Below are 15,921 nucleotides of genomic sequence, written 5' to 3'. Positions count from 1 at the left end.
AAAATATCAGGTATGATTTCTACGGAACCTTCCAGAATCTTCCATTCTCTACACTTTCTAGAAGGATTCCTAGCAGCACAGACCCCCCCTTCTTCCCCCCTTGTCACTCATTGCAGCTCTGTGCCTGCATCTCTAACATGACACCAGACCCTTCCTGCTCTTCCCCCCTCCCCAGCTAAGGAATGCTTTTTGTCTGAGCCATGTGGTGAAGCATATGAATGGAAGATATTAGAGAAGCCATAATGCGATGGCAGTCTGTGCTACAAATATGAAAATGGCATATGGTAATGTGCTCCGATCTGGTTTCATTACGGTGGTTCTTGCTACGTTCTAGCCCCAACAGAAACCGAGAAATGGATTTCTTTGGGAAGGAGGCAAATAGACAGCCAGTGTGTGGACTCATTGGAAAGCTAATTTCAAGAGAAGATGAATGATGTGTCTGGGGATACCCTGCTAGGTTCTCAAGCCCAGTTATATAGCCGAGAAGGTTTCAGAACCAAAAGTGTAACTTAGAGAAAAGGGGATAACCCCGGTAACTTGGCCCATTTTATGATGTCATGACCCAGAACTATAGAGTACACTCACTCAGTCGGGAGGTCATTTTAGCTTGGGATGCCGTGCCAGTAAAATCTCAAATGAGTGGAGACGTGTGGCTCCTCCTCCCCGCGTGGTTCTGCCTAACATGATCTAAACATTATGTAAGTGTATTTATTGCTTTCATCCTCTTTATTTTGTAATTTGCATTGTACATATCTTATTGTCTCATTTTGTAAAGCCTTTTTATCTTCTATAAACACTGCCCCTTTTTGGGAATAAACTATAAAATTTATTAGTTCTGTCTCCTTGCTCTGATGCGAATGTACACGTGCCTGAAGTAATTACGCTACTAATTTGGGGGTTTGCTAGTTTGTAGTTCCCTGACTGACCTGAGGGTAAAGGGGGCGCCGGAGAGCTGTAAGTTCCAAACTGGAACTGGGAAAGTGGGATACCCATAAATCCCGACAGCTTGTAGCATATTGTGGCCTTTGGTATAACCAAAATAACCCCCCCCTGCGGTAAATTGTTAGGGCAAGACTAGCTTGCTGTTTTTTATCACATGGTGCCAGCGGTGGGATAACTAAGATAAGCCCCCCTGTGCCTGTGATAGCCGTGTGCGGCCAAAGGTCGCATCCCCCTGTCCGTGATAGTCCTCCCTTGTTAGTCTTATTTTTGTATATACCGTACATACACTTTTACTCCCCATTTCCCTGGGTGTTGGAGGTGGACAGATATAGGGCTGATTTCAAGAGTTCAGCAAGGTATGTTGCCCTTCACCGTCAGAAGTAATCCAGAGAGCAGGGATAGCTAAGAAGGTATGTTGCCCTTCACCGTCAGAAGTAATAGCTAGGGGTCTCTAGAGACATTAGGTTTGTAATAGAAATGCATCTACAAATATAATATAGCCTCATCATCAAAATTGCAACACCAAGGAGGAAAAGTGTAATTGGGAAAATAACAGAATCAATAGACACATTAATGATATGCAAATGATTAAAAAATGAGAACAAAATTTTCAAAACATTTTGATTTATGTGGCATCAAGTATTAGCTTTCCCGCAGAAATAAACACCCTAGCTGCTATCAATGGTTCAAGTTCCCTAAGGGTACTGACAAATACAGTAAAAATAAAAATTAAGAAAATCTGAAAAAAATATAAAGGTCGAGTCCGCTCCCCTTTTTCCGCATAATAAATAAAAAATTACATTTGTATGTAAAAGTCCAAAGTATCAAAATATAAAAAATTAACTTTATCAGTAAACAGCATAACGACAAATAAGCCCCTCAAAAAAACCTTCCATAGCTCCATCGAGCAAACATTTAAAATGTTATTGGAACATTGTGACACAGGAAACTTTTTTTTTTTTTTTTTTTTTTTTAAATTTCTTTCATTACTTAAATAAAAAAAAGCACATTTTTGGTATAGCCGTAATATTAAGAGTAATACTGTCAGGTCATTTTTACCATACAATGAACCCTGTAAATTAGAAATAATTGTTTTTTTTTTTGTTTGTTTTTTTTTATTTTCGCTGTACTTGGAGTTTTTGTCCCGCTTTCTGTACATCACATGATGAAATGGATAATGTCATTCAAAAGTACAACTTGTACTGCAAAAAAATCAACAAGCTATCACAAGGCTGTCGACAGGAAATTAAAAAAAAAAGTTATGGCTCTTGGAAGAAGTGAGAAAAAAAACAAAAACACTAAAATGGAAAATTACCCTGTCAGGAAGGGGTTAATGGTTGGCTAAGGATTGTTTTGCCAGGCTGAATGCACTCGGGGCGCAAATCATCAAGATCTACTGCTGCCGTCTCCATTATTAATTGCTGACCAATGATGTCCCAGATGTACTTGACGTATGACAAGTCCTATGACGCTGCAAGTGATGATAGCATGCTTATGCCCCATTGGCTGCTCACAATAGCATGAGTAACATGCGGTCTGGCAGAAAACGCATCACATGCAATCCTATGGGATTCTGCATTGCTGTGCTAATTAATGCTGCGGATTTTTCCACTGCGGAATCGCATAGCAGAAAAATACGCAGCATGTTCATTCTTTGGAATCCTTAGGATTGCATTGAAAAGCTCATTTTACGCATGTGGCTATGCTCACCATGCGTAAAGTGAGCGCTTCATCTGTGGATGGTACCCAGGGTCTGGAGGAGAGGAGACTCTCCTCCATGCCCTGGGTACCATAATCCTGTAAAAAATAGAATTAAAATAAAAAAAATCGGGATATACTCAGTCTCTGATGGCCCCCGTAGCCCTTCCTGCCTCTCAGCCACGCTGCCAGCATCTTCCTTTACCAGTGATGCATTGTGCGAATCACCTGAGATAATGTCGTGGTCTCGCAAGCGTGACATCACAAACGTCCTTTGCGCAAAGCATCACTGGGACCAGAAGATGCCGGGAGCGTCGCTGAGGAGATCGGGGGCCGTCGGAAGGTGAGAATAACAGCGCGGCCTCTCGTGACTGGGAGTACAAACATGGAGTCCGCGCCATGCATTTTGTGGAGTCACTGAGGCTTCGCGATGTGCGGTTGCCATGACGGCGCCCGGGTCGTGCTTTCGGACGTATGGTGATAACGGCCCGGGTTGACTGCAGAGGAGGTCTGTGTCCGGTGAGGAGGACCCCACTCGCTGTGCCCCCTGGCACATGTCCCAGACCAGTCGGAAGCCCACCTGCTCCTGGACGTCTCCCTGACCCCCGAGAAAGGCGGCGGGATCCTGCGCCGGGAGACTGCGGAGCGCCGGAGGGGACGGAGGCAGGTGAGGACGGACGGGAAGGATGACGAGGAGGCGGGAAGGATGTCGAGGAGGATGAGGAGAAAGGAAGGAAGGATAGCGAGGAGGATGAGGAGGAAGGATGGTGAGGAGGCGGGAAGGATGGCGAGGAGGATGAGGAAGATGGTGAGGATGAGGCAGGAAGGATGGTGAGGAGGAGGAAAGAAGGATGACGGGAAGGAGGAAGGAAGGATGGCGAGGATGAGACAGGAAGAAAGGATGGCGAAGAGGATGAGGAAGGAAGGATGGTGAGGAGGAGGAAGGAAGGATGGCGAGGAGGAGGCAGGAAGGATGGCAAGGAGGAGAAAGGATGGCGAGATGTTATCAGGTGCAAGGTGTTACTAGCATATGGATGTAGCCAGACCCTGTGCCTTTGATTATGTAACCTCCCCAGGTGTGCTAGGCAATTGGTAATTATCCCAAATCAGTTCCCACAATCCCTCTCACCTGAGCCTCTACTCAGTCCTATATATTCAGATGCCCCCTAAGGGGGCACGTGTGCGGGTCAGGCACGTGTCTCCCTGCAGCATAACATAGTAACATAATTTAGAAGGCTGAAGGAAGACCTTATGTCCATCTAGTTCAGCCTATTTTTAGTGTTTACTGTTCTGCATTGTTGATCCTGGGGAAGGCAAAAAACCCACAGAGTAGAAGCCAATTTTCTCCATAGGAAAAAATTCCTTCCCCTAAGCTGGGCTGGGTCAACCATCTACCTATAGTATGTTATTCGTAACCTTCTATACTGTTACTCACAAGAAAAGCATCCATTCATTTCTTAAATTCATTCAGTGAGTTGGCCATCACCACTTCCTCAGGAAGAGAATTCCAGAGCCTCACTGCTCTTACCGTGAAGAACCCTCTTCTATGCTGGTGCAGAAATTGTCTTTCCTCCAAACGAAGAGAATGCCCCCTTGTTCTTGTCACAGTCCTTGGTACAAACAGTTCATTGGAGAGATCTCTGTATTGCCCTCTGATATACTTGTACATATATATTAGGTCTCCCCTAAGTCTTCTCTTTTCTAGAGTAAATAGACCTAATTTTGATAACCTTTCTGGGTATTGTAGTGAACCAACTCCATTTATCATTTTAGTAGCCCGCCTTTGAACCCTTTCAAGTTCAGTAATGTCTTTCTTGAGCACCGGCGTCCAAAATTGCACACAATACTCCAAGTGTGGTCTGACGAGTGATTTGTACAGAGGGAGAATTATGTTTTTATCTCGTGTCCCCAGACCTCTTCTAATGCATCCCATGACCCTATTTGCTTTGGTGGCAGCTGCCTGACACTGGGCACTCCAATTTAGCTTCTTATTGACTAATATACCTAAGTCTTTTTCCATGTCTGATTTCCCCAGTAGTTTCCCATTTAGTAAGTAATTGTAGCATCTGTTTCTCCTTCCCATGTGCATAACCTTACTCTTATCTGTGCTAAACCTCATTTGCCATTTTTCAGCCCAATTCTCCAATTTAATCAAATCTGTCTGTAGTTGCAAACTGTCCTCCTTTGTGTTAACTACCTTACATAGTTTTGTATCATCTGCAAATACGTATCGTGAAGATGCAGGTATTACTACGGCCGTTAGTCACGGCAGGAGTCAGGACCCCACACTATGTACCTGTCTCTTTGGGTATGTCTGCTGAGTAAGCACCTCTTATTACTTGTATCTAGCTTTTCTATTCACCATGTTTACATATGCCCTCATAGTGTTTGCTCCTTTAATCCTCACTCTCCTTCGCTATCCCCAAACCCCAGCACCCTCTAACCAAATAATCATCTCCCGTTCCCTCTTTCCTCCTCACCTGACCTCCTCTGCTGAACTGCTCTTCAACCTCAAATCTGGGTGAATGAAACCTAAAACAAGCTGCCCACTCTCCTCCCATCTGCTCTCCCTTTCTATGCTTCTCACTGCTGGCGAGATATCTCCCAATCCTGGACCCCCACAGCTCATACCATCATTAATACCCCTTCCTACCGGTCCCTATCTAATAAAAACTACCGCAATCTTTCCTACTTAAAACCCGTGCCATTGACACCCACCCCCCTGCTCCCTCTCTCTGGAGCACTCTGGAATGCCCGCTCCATCTGCAATAAGCCTAATGTGATTCATGACCTCTTTCTCTCTCGTAATCTTGCCTTTCTCGGCCTCACAGAAACCTGGCTGACACCCTCTGACACCGCCTCTCCTGCTGCGATGTGTTACGGCGGCCTCCACTTCATCCACACTCCTCGCCCAGGCAACAGACACGGTGGAGGAGTGGGTCTTCTCCTTTCTTCCAACTGCACCTTTAACCCAATCCCACCTCTTTCCCTCCCTAATCCTCCCCTCTTTTGAAGTCCACTCTGTCCGCCTCTACTCTCCTTCCAACCTCCAAGTGGCCGTCATATACCGACCTGCGGGCCCGACCACTGCCTTCATTAACCAATTCTCTACCTGGCTTCTTCACTTTCTTTCAACTGACATCCCCACTATCATCATGGGTGACTTCAACATCCCTACTGATACACTTCAGTCAGCAGCCTCAAAACTCCTGTCCCTTACTTCATCCTTTGGACTTACTCAGTGGTCCTCCTCAGCCACCCACACAGACGGACACACACTAGACCTGGTCTTCACCCACCTCTGCTCTCTTTCTTACTTCACAACCTCCCCTCTCCCTCTGACCACCATCTACTCACTTTCTCATCCCTGTCCTCCTCTCCTGGCACCCATGTCCAGCACCATGCGCACCCCCACATAAACCTTGCACACCTAGACACCCACACGCTCTCTGACTCTATTCTACCACTGGCATCCATATCCTCACTCCACGACACACAGTGCCACTGCTTTCTACAATGCCACTCTCGCATCAGCTATTGACATGGTTGTCCCTCTCGTTCATGGCAGAATGCAACTTACCAACAGACAACCCTGGCACAATAACACCACTAAAAAGCTCCAGCAAGTGTCCAGGGCTGCAGAACGGCATTGGAAGAAAACAAATTCGCAAGATGACGTCACTGCATTCAAACAGGCAACACTCGCTTTCAAATCTGCCCTCACCTCTGCTAAACAGGCCTACTTCACAACCCTCATATCTTTCCTATCCTACAATCCCAAACAGTTATTCAAAACTTTCAGCTCCCTCCTCCGGCAATCACTGCCTCCTCCAACCTCCGTCATCTCTGCTGAGGACTTTGCCACTTACTTCAAAAATATGATCGACCAAACAAGGCAAGTCTTCATTGCTCAACCACCACAACCCCTTTGTATGCCAGACCAATGCCCAAACCCAATAACCTCCCTCTCCAACGTCACTGAAGTGGAGCTTAAAATCCTCGTCTCCAAATCGCACCTCACAACCTGTGCACTTGTCCCCATCCCACCTCCTCCCTAACCTCACCACCACACTTATCCCATCCCTAACCCACCTCTTCAACCTATTGCTAACGGTCCGATACCTTCCCTCTGCTTTTAAACATGCCACAATCATGCCTATCCTTAAAAAGCAAAACCTCGACCCGACCGCTATGTCCAGCTATGGCCCAATATCACTGCTCCCATTCGCTTGCAAACTCCTGGAGCTGCACGTCCACGCTAAACTTTCCTCCCACCTCTCATCTAACTTGCTCTTTGACAATCTACAATCTGGTTTCCGCCCCCATCACTCCACTGAGACAGCCGTGACCAAAATTACTAACGACCTACTTACAGCCAAAACGGACAATACTCTATACTCCTGCTTCTAGACCTGTCCTCTGCATTCGATACAGTTGACCACTGCCTCCTACTACAGATCCTCTCCTCCTTTGGCATCAAAGACCTCACCCTATCCTGGATCTCCTCATACCTTTCAAACCGCACATTCAGCATCTCCCACTCCCACACTACCTCCTCATCCCACCCTCTCTTTGTTGGAGTCCCCCAAGGCTCTGTTCTAGGACCCCTACTCTTCTCAATTTATACCCTTGGCCTGGGTCAACTCAAAGTCCCATGGATTCCAGTGCCACCTTTATGCTGACGACACTCAGGTCTTCCTCTCTGCTGTCCAGAATCCCGGAGTGTCTATCAGCCATATCCTCCTTCTCCTCTCGCTTCCTCAAGCTCAGTGTGGACAAATCTGAACTCATCTTTCCTCCATCTCACAGATCTTCCTTAACTGACCTATCTATCACAATTAATGACATCACACTTTCCCCAGTACCGGAAGTCCGCTGACTCAGAGTAACCCTTGACTCTGCCCTGTCCTTCAAACCGCACATCCAAGCCCTTTCTACCTCCTGTCGCCTCCAGCTCAAAATATTTCCAGAATCCGTCCTTTCCTCAACCCTCAATCTACTAAAATGCTTGTGCATGTCCTCATCATCTCGCGCCTTGACTACTACAACATCCTTTTCTGTGGCCTCCCTGCCAACACCCTCGCACCCCTCCAGTCCATCCTTAACTCTGCTGCCCGACATTCATCTCTCTCCTCGCTACTCCTCCGCTTCTCCCCTCTGCAAATTTCTTCACTGGCTCCCATTCCCTCAGCGTATCCAGTTCAAATTACTAATACTGACCTACAAGGCCATCTATAACCACCTACAAGGCCATCTATAACCTGTCTCCTCCATATGTCTCTGAACTAATCTCCCGATACCTTCCCTCACATAATTTCACCTCAACCACCACCGGAACTGCTGCTACCCACCAACCTACGGTCTCCTTCCCCACCATCCTGTAGCATGTAAGCCCGAAAGGACAGGGTCCTCTCCCCTCTGTATCAGTCTGTCATTGTAAGTTTGTTTACTGTAAGTGATATCTGTAATTTGCATGCTAAATATGCTTGCAAAACGCTTGTGTTTAGCGGGAAAACGCATGCGAATTCTGCATGCGTTTTACCCGTGGCGGGAGTTGCGGAAATGTTGCGGAAATTTCCGCAGCATTTGTGAATGTGTGCATATAGCCTTAATGGTTCCAAGACAAAAGCAGGACTCATCACTGAATAGGTAAACCTCCATTCCAGCCCCTATTGCTGTCTTGCTCTTCTGCATGACAACCCTTGTGAGTGGTGGCGTGAGGCCCATGGCACAACTGTAGTTGTGGTTGTAGACCAATGTCATGAAAACAACTTCTGATGGTTTGGGTAGGCTTTTTGACGTCCAATTTAATTTGCAGTATGGAATGGATCAGTACACAGCATTCTTAGAATATGATGAACTAGATGGACATAAGGTCTTCCTTCAGCCTTCAAAACTATGTTACTATGATGAGACCACTTGAATAGGCCTTCACAAGTAAACGTCACGTCACACCAGTCCTGCTCCCAGAGTTATGATGTGGGGTGGCATACTGTAAGTTAGCTGGAGTCCTCTTTATTTCAGGTACACTAACAGCTCGGTGTTACACATTGAATTAGTCATGGAACCAGTAGTAGTTTGACAATGTCTGCAACGTACAGCATCTCCGGACTTATTCCCCATCAAGCACATCAGAGACGTCATTGGTCAGCAATTGCAAAAGCTGGCAGTGACAGTTCTTGAAGTATGCTGAAAAAGAAAATGGACAGCACCTACAAAAATCATACGTTGATCTAATGCCACTAGGCAAAAATATATATATATATATATATATATATATATATATATATATATATATATATATATATATATATATATATATATATACACACACACACACACAGTGTATATATGTATATATATATATATATACACACACACAAAAAGGAAATCCAGCAAGAACTCAGCAAACCAGGGTTGGAGTAAAATGATGCTTTTCTTTATTTCTTCAACAAGGTATCAAAACAACCCACAAGAATCAGAAACCAGAGTACATGGCAGAAATAAGCGCAAATGGGACATATATATTAAGGTAGCACTCACTGAGTGTATTGGGGACACTCACTTGGATGCAGATAAACCAGGTCCAGTACAGGCTTTTACACAAAAACGTCCATACGGTTTATTATACACGGCATAAACCATAGCAGCATGAAGAAACTATCAGTCTTACAGCAGACCAAACGAATATTCACAATGGAGCTCCGCTCCCTTAGCCCTGTGTTCACACAGGCTGTGGTTTTTCCAGCAATCAGGCTCTACAGTCTCTCGGTTAATTCCCCCTGTCCGTGGTTACCTCTTTAGTTGCTTCTCGCTGCGGACGTCCATTCCCTGCTGGGAACTGTCCGATACACACAGGCCATTACACACAGGCCTCACCCGGTCAGCGGCCTCCGCATGTGCGCTTCAGGAAGGCAGCACATCTTCTAGCACGTCGGCCTTCCAGGACCTTCCACACGGACAAATCAGATCCAGGCACTCTCTCCATGTGACCTACCCTGGTCAACTTATATGGTCCGTAGCCACGCCCACCGGATCACATGGCTATGACCTCATTGCAGTTCCTATCTCAGACACCCAGCCATACACACATATATACAGGCTTACTATGGGCATTTAGACACACGCCCCTGGGTGGGTTTGTAGGTGAATGGTCCCACCCGTCTCACCAGCCACCTGGAAGCTCTCCCTGATACACTGTAGCAAAAAGCTCAGCAGTACCTCTGCTGATTAGCACATGTTCAAGCTTCCATCCCAGGGCCACCCACCCTGGGATACATAACGGTCATTTACCATCCTGGCGTTCATCCTACCTCCATTACCACAATGGATATGCCTGTGTACATGACCCATACAGCGCCCCATAACTGTCACAGTGGTCACTGCACCACATACCTCCCCCCTCTGTTCAAACTTGTGGTGTTGAACACTTGACATCACCCAGGGGTCTCGAGACCAGGCACCCCTGTCACCTTGCCCTACCAGTCGTCTCTGAGCTTCAGCACCCGAGACGTAGTCCCACTCTGTGAACAATATATTATCGGACTTGGTCCTTTCCTGTTTCAGGGTTAAACTAGTAGGCCTCCCCCACCCCCAGCGGTTCTTATGTCGGCCTTGAGCTTTGGGCCTTAAGTCAGCATCCAACTGTGTCACTAGAACCTGCTTTGTCTCCATATTTCTGCAGTGCGGTCCTACCCCTGACCTTTTGCTCACTGGCCCATTTTCCCGGTGGGTACAGAAGTCCCACTTACAAACTCGTCAATTGTCTGGCCTGAGTCTGACCCATTTAGTATGTCACAGGAGTTAAGGTCTCTCAGTTTGGTACCGCCAATAGAACTGCCCCTTGCAGATTTTTTATGTCCTTGCCCTGCTGACAGTCTTCGGCTACCTGCTATTTCACTATTTGGAGGAACCCTTCGGGTCTTTATGCCTTGGGTCGAAGGCTGCTGTCATCCGATGTTCTGCATCTCTTTATTGATCTGCAGTCGGTCAAGTCTCAACTGCTCAATCTCCTGCAGGTACGTTACTCGATATTCTAGGAGCAACCGAAAGTTTCTAAAGCTTTCCATGGAGCCAACAACAATGAACGGAACCAAGCCACCTTCACCAGATACCTGGACTTCACCATCAGGAGGGATCGTCACCCTCGCCACACCGGAGACATTTACAAGGTCTTGCATCACCTTCCCGAGCCTTCCAACGACTCCCCATCAGATATTTGGGTACCGGAATTACATCTTCCCTCAAACCCAGCCGATTCTTAGCTTCCCTTGCAAGCTCTAGATGTCGAGCGGCTTTCATATTTCTCTGCATGATCATTTGTTTAGCGTGGAGACATTGCAGATGCATATCCGTCAGGACAGCTACCCGCTTTGTTGTGTCTTCCCTGGTTGATAGTACCACCAACTGTTTTGTCTCTGGTGCCCAGTTCACACTACATGCTTGGACCGCCTTTTTAAAAGCCTAATGCACACCTTCACCAGTACAGGCTTCTTGCACGTCTTCGGGTACCTCGATCACGCACTTGAAGATCGTGGGCTCGCTCCCTTCCTGGACAGATGGTGCCTGGTTTACAGTGGTTCCGACTGGTTGACTGTCTTCTCCAGATCTTAGCTCAAAGTCTTCATGAGATTTACTCTCTTTGAGACCCTTTGCCAAGATGGGTACTGGCAGTTCCGTCTTGTTATCATTCGCGCTCGGCCGCTGTAAGTCTTCAACCACCAACTTCTCTCGCAGTAGATCTCTTACTGCTTCTTTGAGCACTTCTACATCTTCTCTGAGGGCCTTATTCATACTTTGCCACGTTGACAGGTGACCTCTGAGCTCAGAGACTTCCTTCTCCAGCTCCTCCAGTCTGTGCTCCCTTTCTACCTTAGAGCCACAGTCACCCCCGGAGTCTGAGTCACCCCCATCAGCCGAGTGAACCCTCCAGTTACCCTCTAACCGTGTGTCCACTCCAGTCGTCTTATCTACCAGCTCACCATCAGTCATGTCACGAGACATCGGGTCCGTAAGTTGGGCAGACGCACCCCTTCCTCCAGTCACTCCTACATCTGACCTGTCCACTTTAGGAGGTGTCACCATCTCAATTTCTGCCAGCCCAGCAGTAGAAAGGTCTCCATCCCCCTGCTGTAGAGGAACTCCCCTCTCCCACAAGCCAGAGAACAGTCTAGAGTCCCGGCCTATAACCACTGTACAGGACAGATTTGGGACTATCGTGACATCCTGTACCGCAATGTCCCAGCCTGTCTCAAAGACTACCCTGGCCACTGGATAATCCTTAGTGCCCCCCGTGGTTGCAAGTGACCCCAATCTTTCTACCAGGTATCTCAGGAGCAACCCTCACTAGAGTCACCGGGCTCCCAGGGTCGACCAGACCATCCACATCTTCGTTATTTATCTGGAGGCCACACCCCCATAGCATCGTGCCGGGTGGGTAGTTCACCAGGCAGACTGGACAGACATAGGAAATTTGCCCCTGGAAACAGTTCATCTGTCCCACCCCTTTTACGTCTGGATGCTCCTCCCGCTTTTGGGCCACTATCCCCTTTCTGGAATCCGCCTCCCCCTGGGACTCCACCCCTTTTTGGGTTACCACTCCGGTTTGGGTCACCGCCCCCTTTCGGGATTTCCCCATGTCCCCTCTACAGGCCTTCTTAGGCCCGAGTTCACACAATAGAGTTTGTCTTTTTGGGCTTGTACTGGCCCTTTAAGCACGACACCACACCAGCTCCTGCTGGCACTGTCATAGCTCCTGCTGTCACCAATTATCGGCACCTCCAGCTGCCGCTTACAAGCAGCTGCTAGTGTCACTGCAGCTCCTGCTGCTCTGTCTTCGTGAACCCGCCGATCCACAGCAATCTTCGTAACCCGCCGAGTTACCGCTAGACGCTTGTCACCTTCGTGACCCCACTGAGCCACCGCAAGCTGCCTTGAAAAAACTTTGTGACCCCACTGAGTCACAGCAACACCTTCAGCTTTATAGGAAACCGAAGAGAAAAGGAAAAAAAAAAAAAACACATACACAGTCTCTCACTGACCCCGGTCAGTACAACACGGACTCCTGTCGGTCACCTGCTGATGTCGGCTACACAGGTTCTTATCCACAGAGGCACCCGATGGCCACTTCTCATACAGTCTTTCCCTGACCCCGGTCAGCATACCACAGACTCCTGTTACCTGTTGGCCACACAGGATCCCGGATGCCTCTTCTCAGAGGTATCCCACAATTTATCAACAGTCTTTTTCTCTGACCCCGGTCAGCATCACGCGGTTTTCACGACCGTTGCCTGATGGCCACGCAGGTTCTCAGATCCCTCTACCGCAGAGGTATCCTGTACACATTTCTCTCACTGACCCCGGTCAGCATAACTCACGGTTTTCAAGACTGGCTGCTCTCCTGGCTCAGCGTCGCCAGCACAGCAACATGTGCTTCTTGGAACCGTTGCTCCTAGCAACCGAATTTGTAGGCAACACAGTGCGTTTTTGTGCGCTCGGCGCAAGTGTCGGTAAAATCAGCCCAGCGCATGGCCAGCATACCCAACCCTGACTATAGGGTACGCTGATCGCATGCAGTGTCATGCGATCAGAGGAGGAGCTGACTGGAGGATGCGCGGCCAGGGGTGAAGCTTAGCGGCGGCCCTGCACTGCACCTCCGAACGCAAATCTGAAAGTAGCCTTAGTTGCTTCTCGCTGCGGATGTCCATTCCCTGCTGGGGACTGTCCGATACACACAGGCCATTACACACAGGCCTCACCCGGTCAGCGGCCTCCGCATGTGTGCTTCACGAAGGCAGCACATCTTCTAACACGTCCGCCTTCCGGGACCTTCCACACAGGCCAATCAGATTTGGCGCAGCTGCAGCCACAAAATTTGGAACAGTCACACGTCTGGACCCCGAGAGTGTCCTAGGCTATGTTGTGAGGCAAAATTTTAACTAGGACACTCTCGGGGTCCAGACGTGTGACTGTGCCAAATTTTGTGGCTGTAGCTGCGGCAGTGCGGATGCCAATCCCGGACATACATACATACATACATACATACATACATACACACCCACATTGAGCTTCATATATTATATATATATATATATATATATATATATATATATATATATATATATATATATATATATATATATATATATATATATATAAATAAATAATCTGAACATGAGGTTCTTAGTTTAACATTCTGATCAGACTGTATGAGACCCCCTGCCACTTTGTTCTCCAGTGAGAGCAAAAATGGGCTAGACCCTTTTTCCTTGCAGTCTCCTGCTACGATAGGGACCCACTACGAGGTTTGCTGTGACAGTGGGCTTCATACAGGTGTTGGTGCAGTGCAGCGGTCATTTACCATTCTGGCGTTCATCCTACTTCCATTACCACAATGGATATGCCTGTGTGCATGACCCATACAGCGCCCCCTAGCTGTCACTGCACCACAATATATATATCTAATATATAAAGCTCAAGTGTGTGTATGTCCAGGATTGGCATCCGCACCGTCGCAGCTACAGCCACAAAATTTGGCACAGTCACACGTCTGGACCCTGAGAGTGTCCTAGGCTATGTTGTGAGGCGAAATTTTAACTAGGACACTCTCGGGGTCCAGACGTGTGACTGTGCCAAACTTTGTGGCTGTAGCTGCGACGGTGCGGATGCCAATCCCGGACATGCATACATACATACATACCCACATTGAGCTTCATATATTAGATATATATATAAATAATCTGAACATGAGGTTCTTAGTTTAACATTCTGATCAGACTGTATGAGGCCCCCTGCCACTTTGTTCTCCAGTGAGAGCAAAAATGGGCTAGACCCTTTTTCCTTGCAGTCTCCTGCTACGATAGGGACCCACTACGAGGTTTGTTGTGACAGTGGGCTTCATACAGGTGTTGGTGCAGTGTGGCGGCCATTGTTGCTGTGGTTGTGTGCTGGTGGGGTGGCGTGGTCTGGAGTCATGGTGGCTCAGTCTTGCAGCATGGTTGCTGTGAGGCACCAAGCCATCCGCCCTACCGGTGCTTTGTCGCTGCGGTGGTGGTCGTCTCACGGCTCTGCTCCGTTAGAGCGATACGGACCCACTAAGAGGTTCGCTGTGAAGTGGCAGTGGCTTCATACAGTCTGATCAGAATGTTAAACTAAGAACCTCATGTTCAGTTACAAATAAATTTTTGCCTAGCGGCATTAGATCAATGTATGAATTTTGGAGGTGCTGTTCATGCTCTTTATTTGGTGTACAGATCTTGATTGTGCCTAGGTGAATTCAGCATGGCAGAGCATTCATCAGCCATTGAAGGGAACCCGTTAACACATTTTTGGCCTACCAGCTTAAAATATCATTTAATTGAGTGTCAGCTATGCGTTCCACAACTAGTTCTGAAACCCCCTGACTCCCCATGTATCACCCATAAAAACCTTTTTTTATTTGTCCCACTCTGTATGTTAATCTGTTCGGTCCGGTCCGATGGGCGTTGCCTCTGTTCTGTCATTCTACCCCTCCTCTGCTTGCTGTATGCATTCTTCGCAGTGAATATCGCAGATCGCGTACAGATTTTGCACGTGCGCATTGAAATGTGACCTAGCGCGTGCGCAGTATGCTTTGCCCAACTGAGGGCAAAGCCGAAAGTCAGTAGCATATTGCACTGATTTTCTGCTTTGCCCTCAGTTGGGCAAAGGATACTGCGCACGCGTTCGGTCACATTTCAATGCGCACGTGCAAAATCTGTACGCGATCTGTGCTATTCACTGCGAAGAATGCATACAGCAAGCTGAGGAGGGGTGGAGTGATGGAACAGAGGCAATGCCCATCGGACCGGACCGAACAGATTAACATATAGCGCGGGACAAATAAAAAATTTAAAAGGTTTTATGGGTGATACTTGGAGAGTCAGAGGGTTTCAGAACTAGTTGTGGAATGCATAGCTGACACTCGATTAACTGAAATTTTTAGCTGGTAGGACAAAAAGTGGTGACAGTTTCCCTTTAATAACCTCATGGATAAAATGCCAAGGCATATAAGTGCATGCATTACTGAATTTGGGCACTCATACTGAATAGAGATGTTTTGAAAATTTTGATTCCAATTTTTTATCTTTTGCATATCATTAACATATCTATTGATCCTGTGATTTCCATAATTCCATGTCTTTTCATTCTTATTGTTGCAATTTCAGTGTTGCAGCATGTAGAAATGTCAACTATCTAGAGTTTTTGTCTACTTGTTTTTCAGGCTCAAGCTAAAAATTCATCCTGACAGCTTAAATGACCATT

General features: G+C 47.2%; 1 protein-coding gene across 13 annotated transcripts in view; it reads left to right on the top strand.

Moving 5' to 3' along the window:
- GLT1D1 (glycosyltransferase 1 domain containing 1) overlaps positions 1-15,921 on the top strand; it is a 228,622-nt gene that overhangs the window by 144,188 nt on the left and 68,513 nt on the right. The gene's annotated exons all lie outside the window — the stretch shown is intronic.

Source organism: Dendrobates tinctorius, unplaced genomic scaffold (assembly GCF_039654945.1).
Source record: "Dendrobates tinctorius isolate UK_male_01 unplaced genomic scaffold, ASM3965494v1 ptg000243l, whole genome shotgun sequence".
In the NCBI taxonomy this organism is placed as follows: domain Eukaryota; kingdom Metazoa; phylum Chordata; class Amphibia; order Anura; family Dendrobatidae; genus Dendrobates; species Dendrobates tinctorius.
This window is presented reverse-complemented; position numbering and strand designations above follow the sequence as displayed.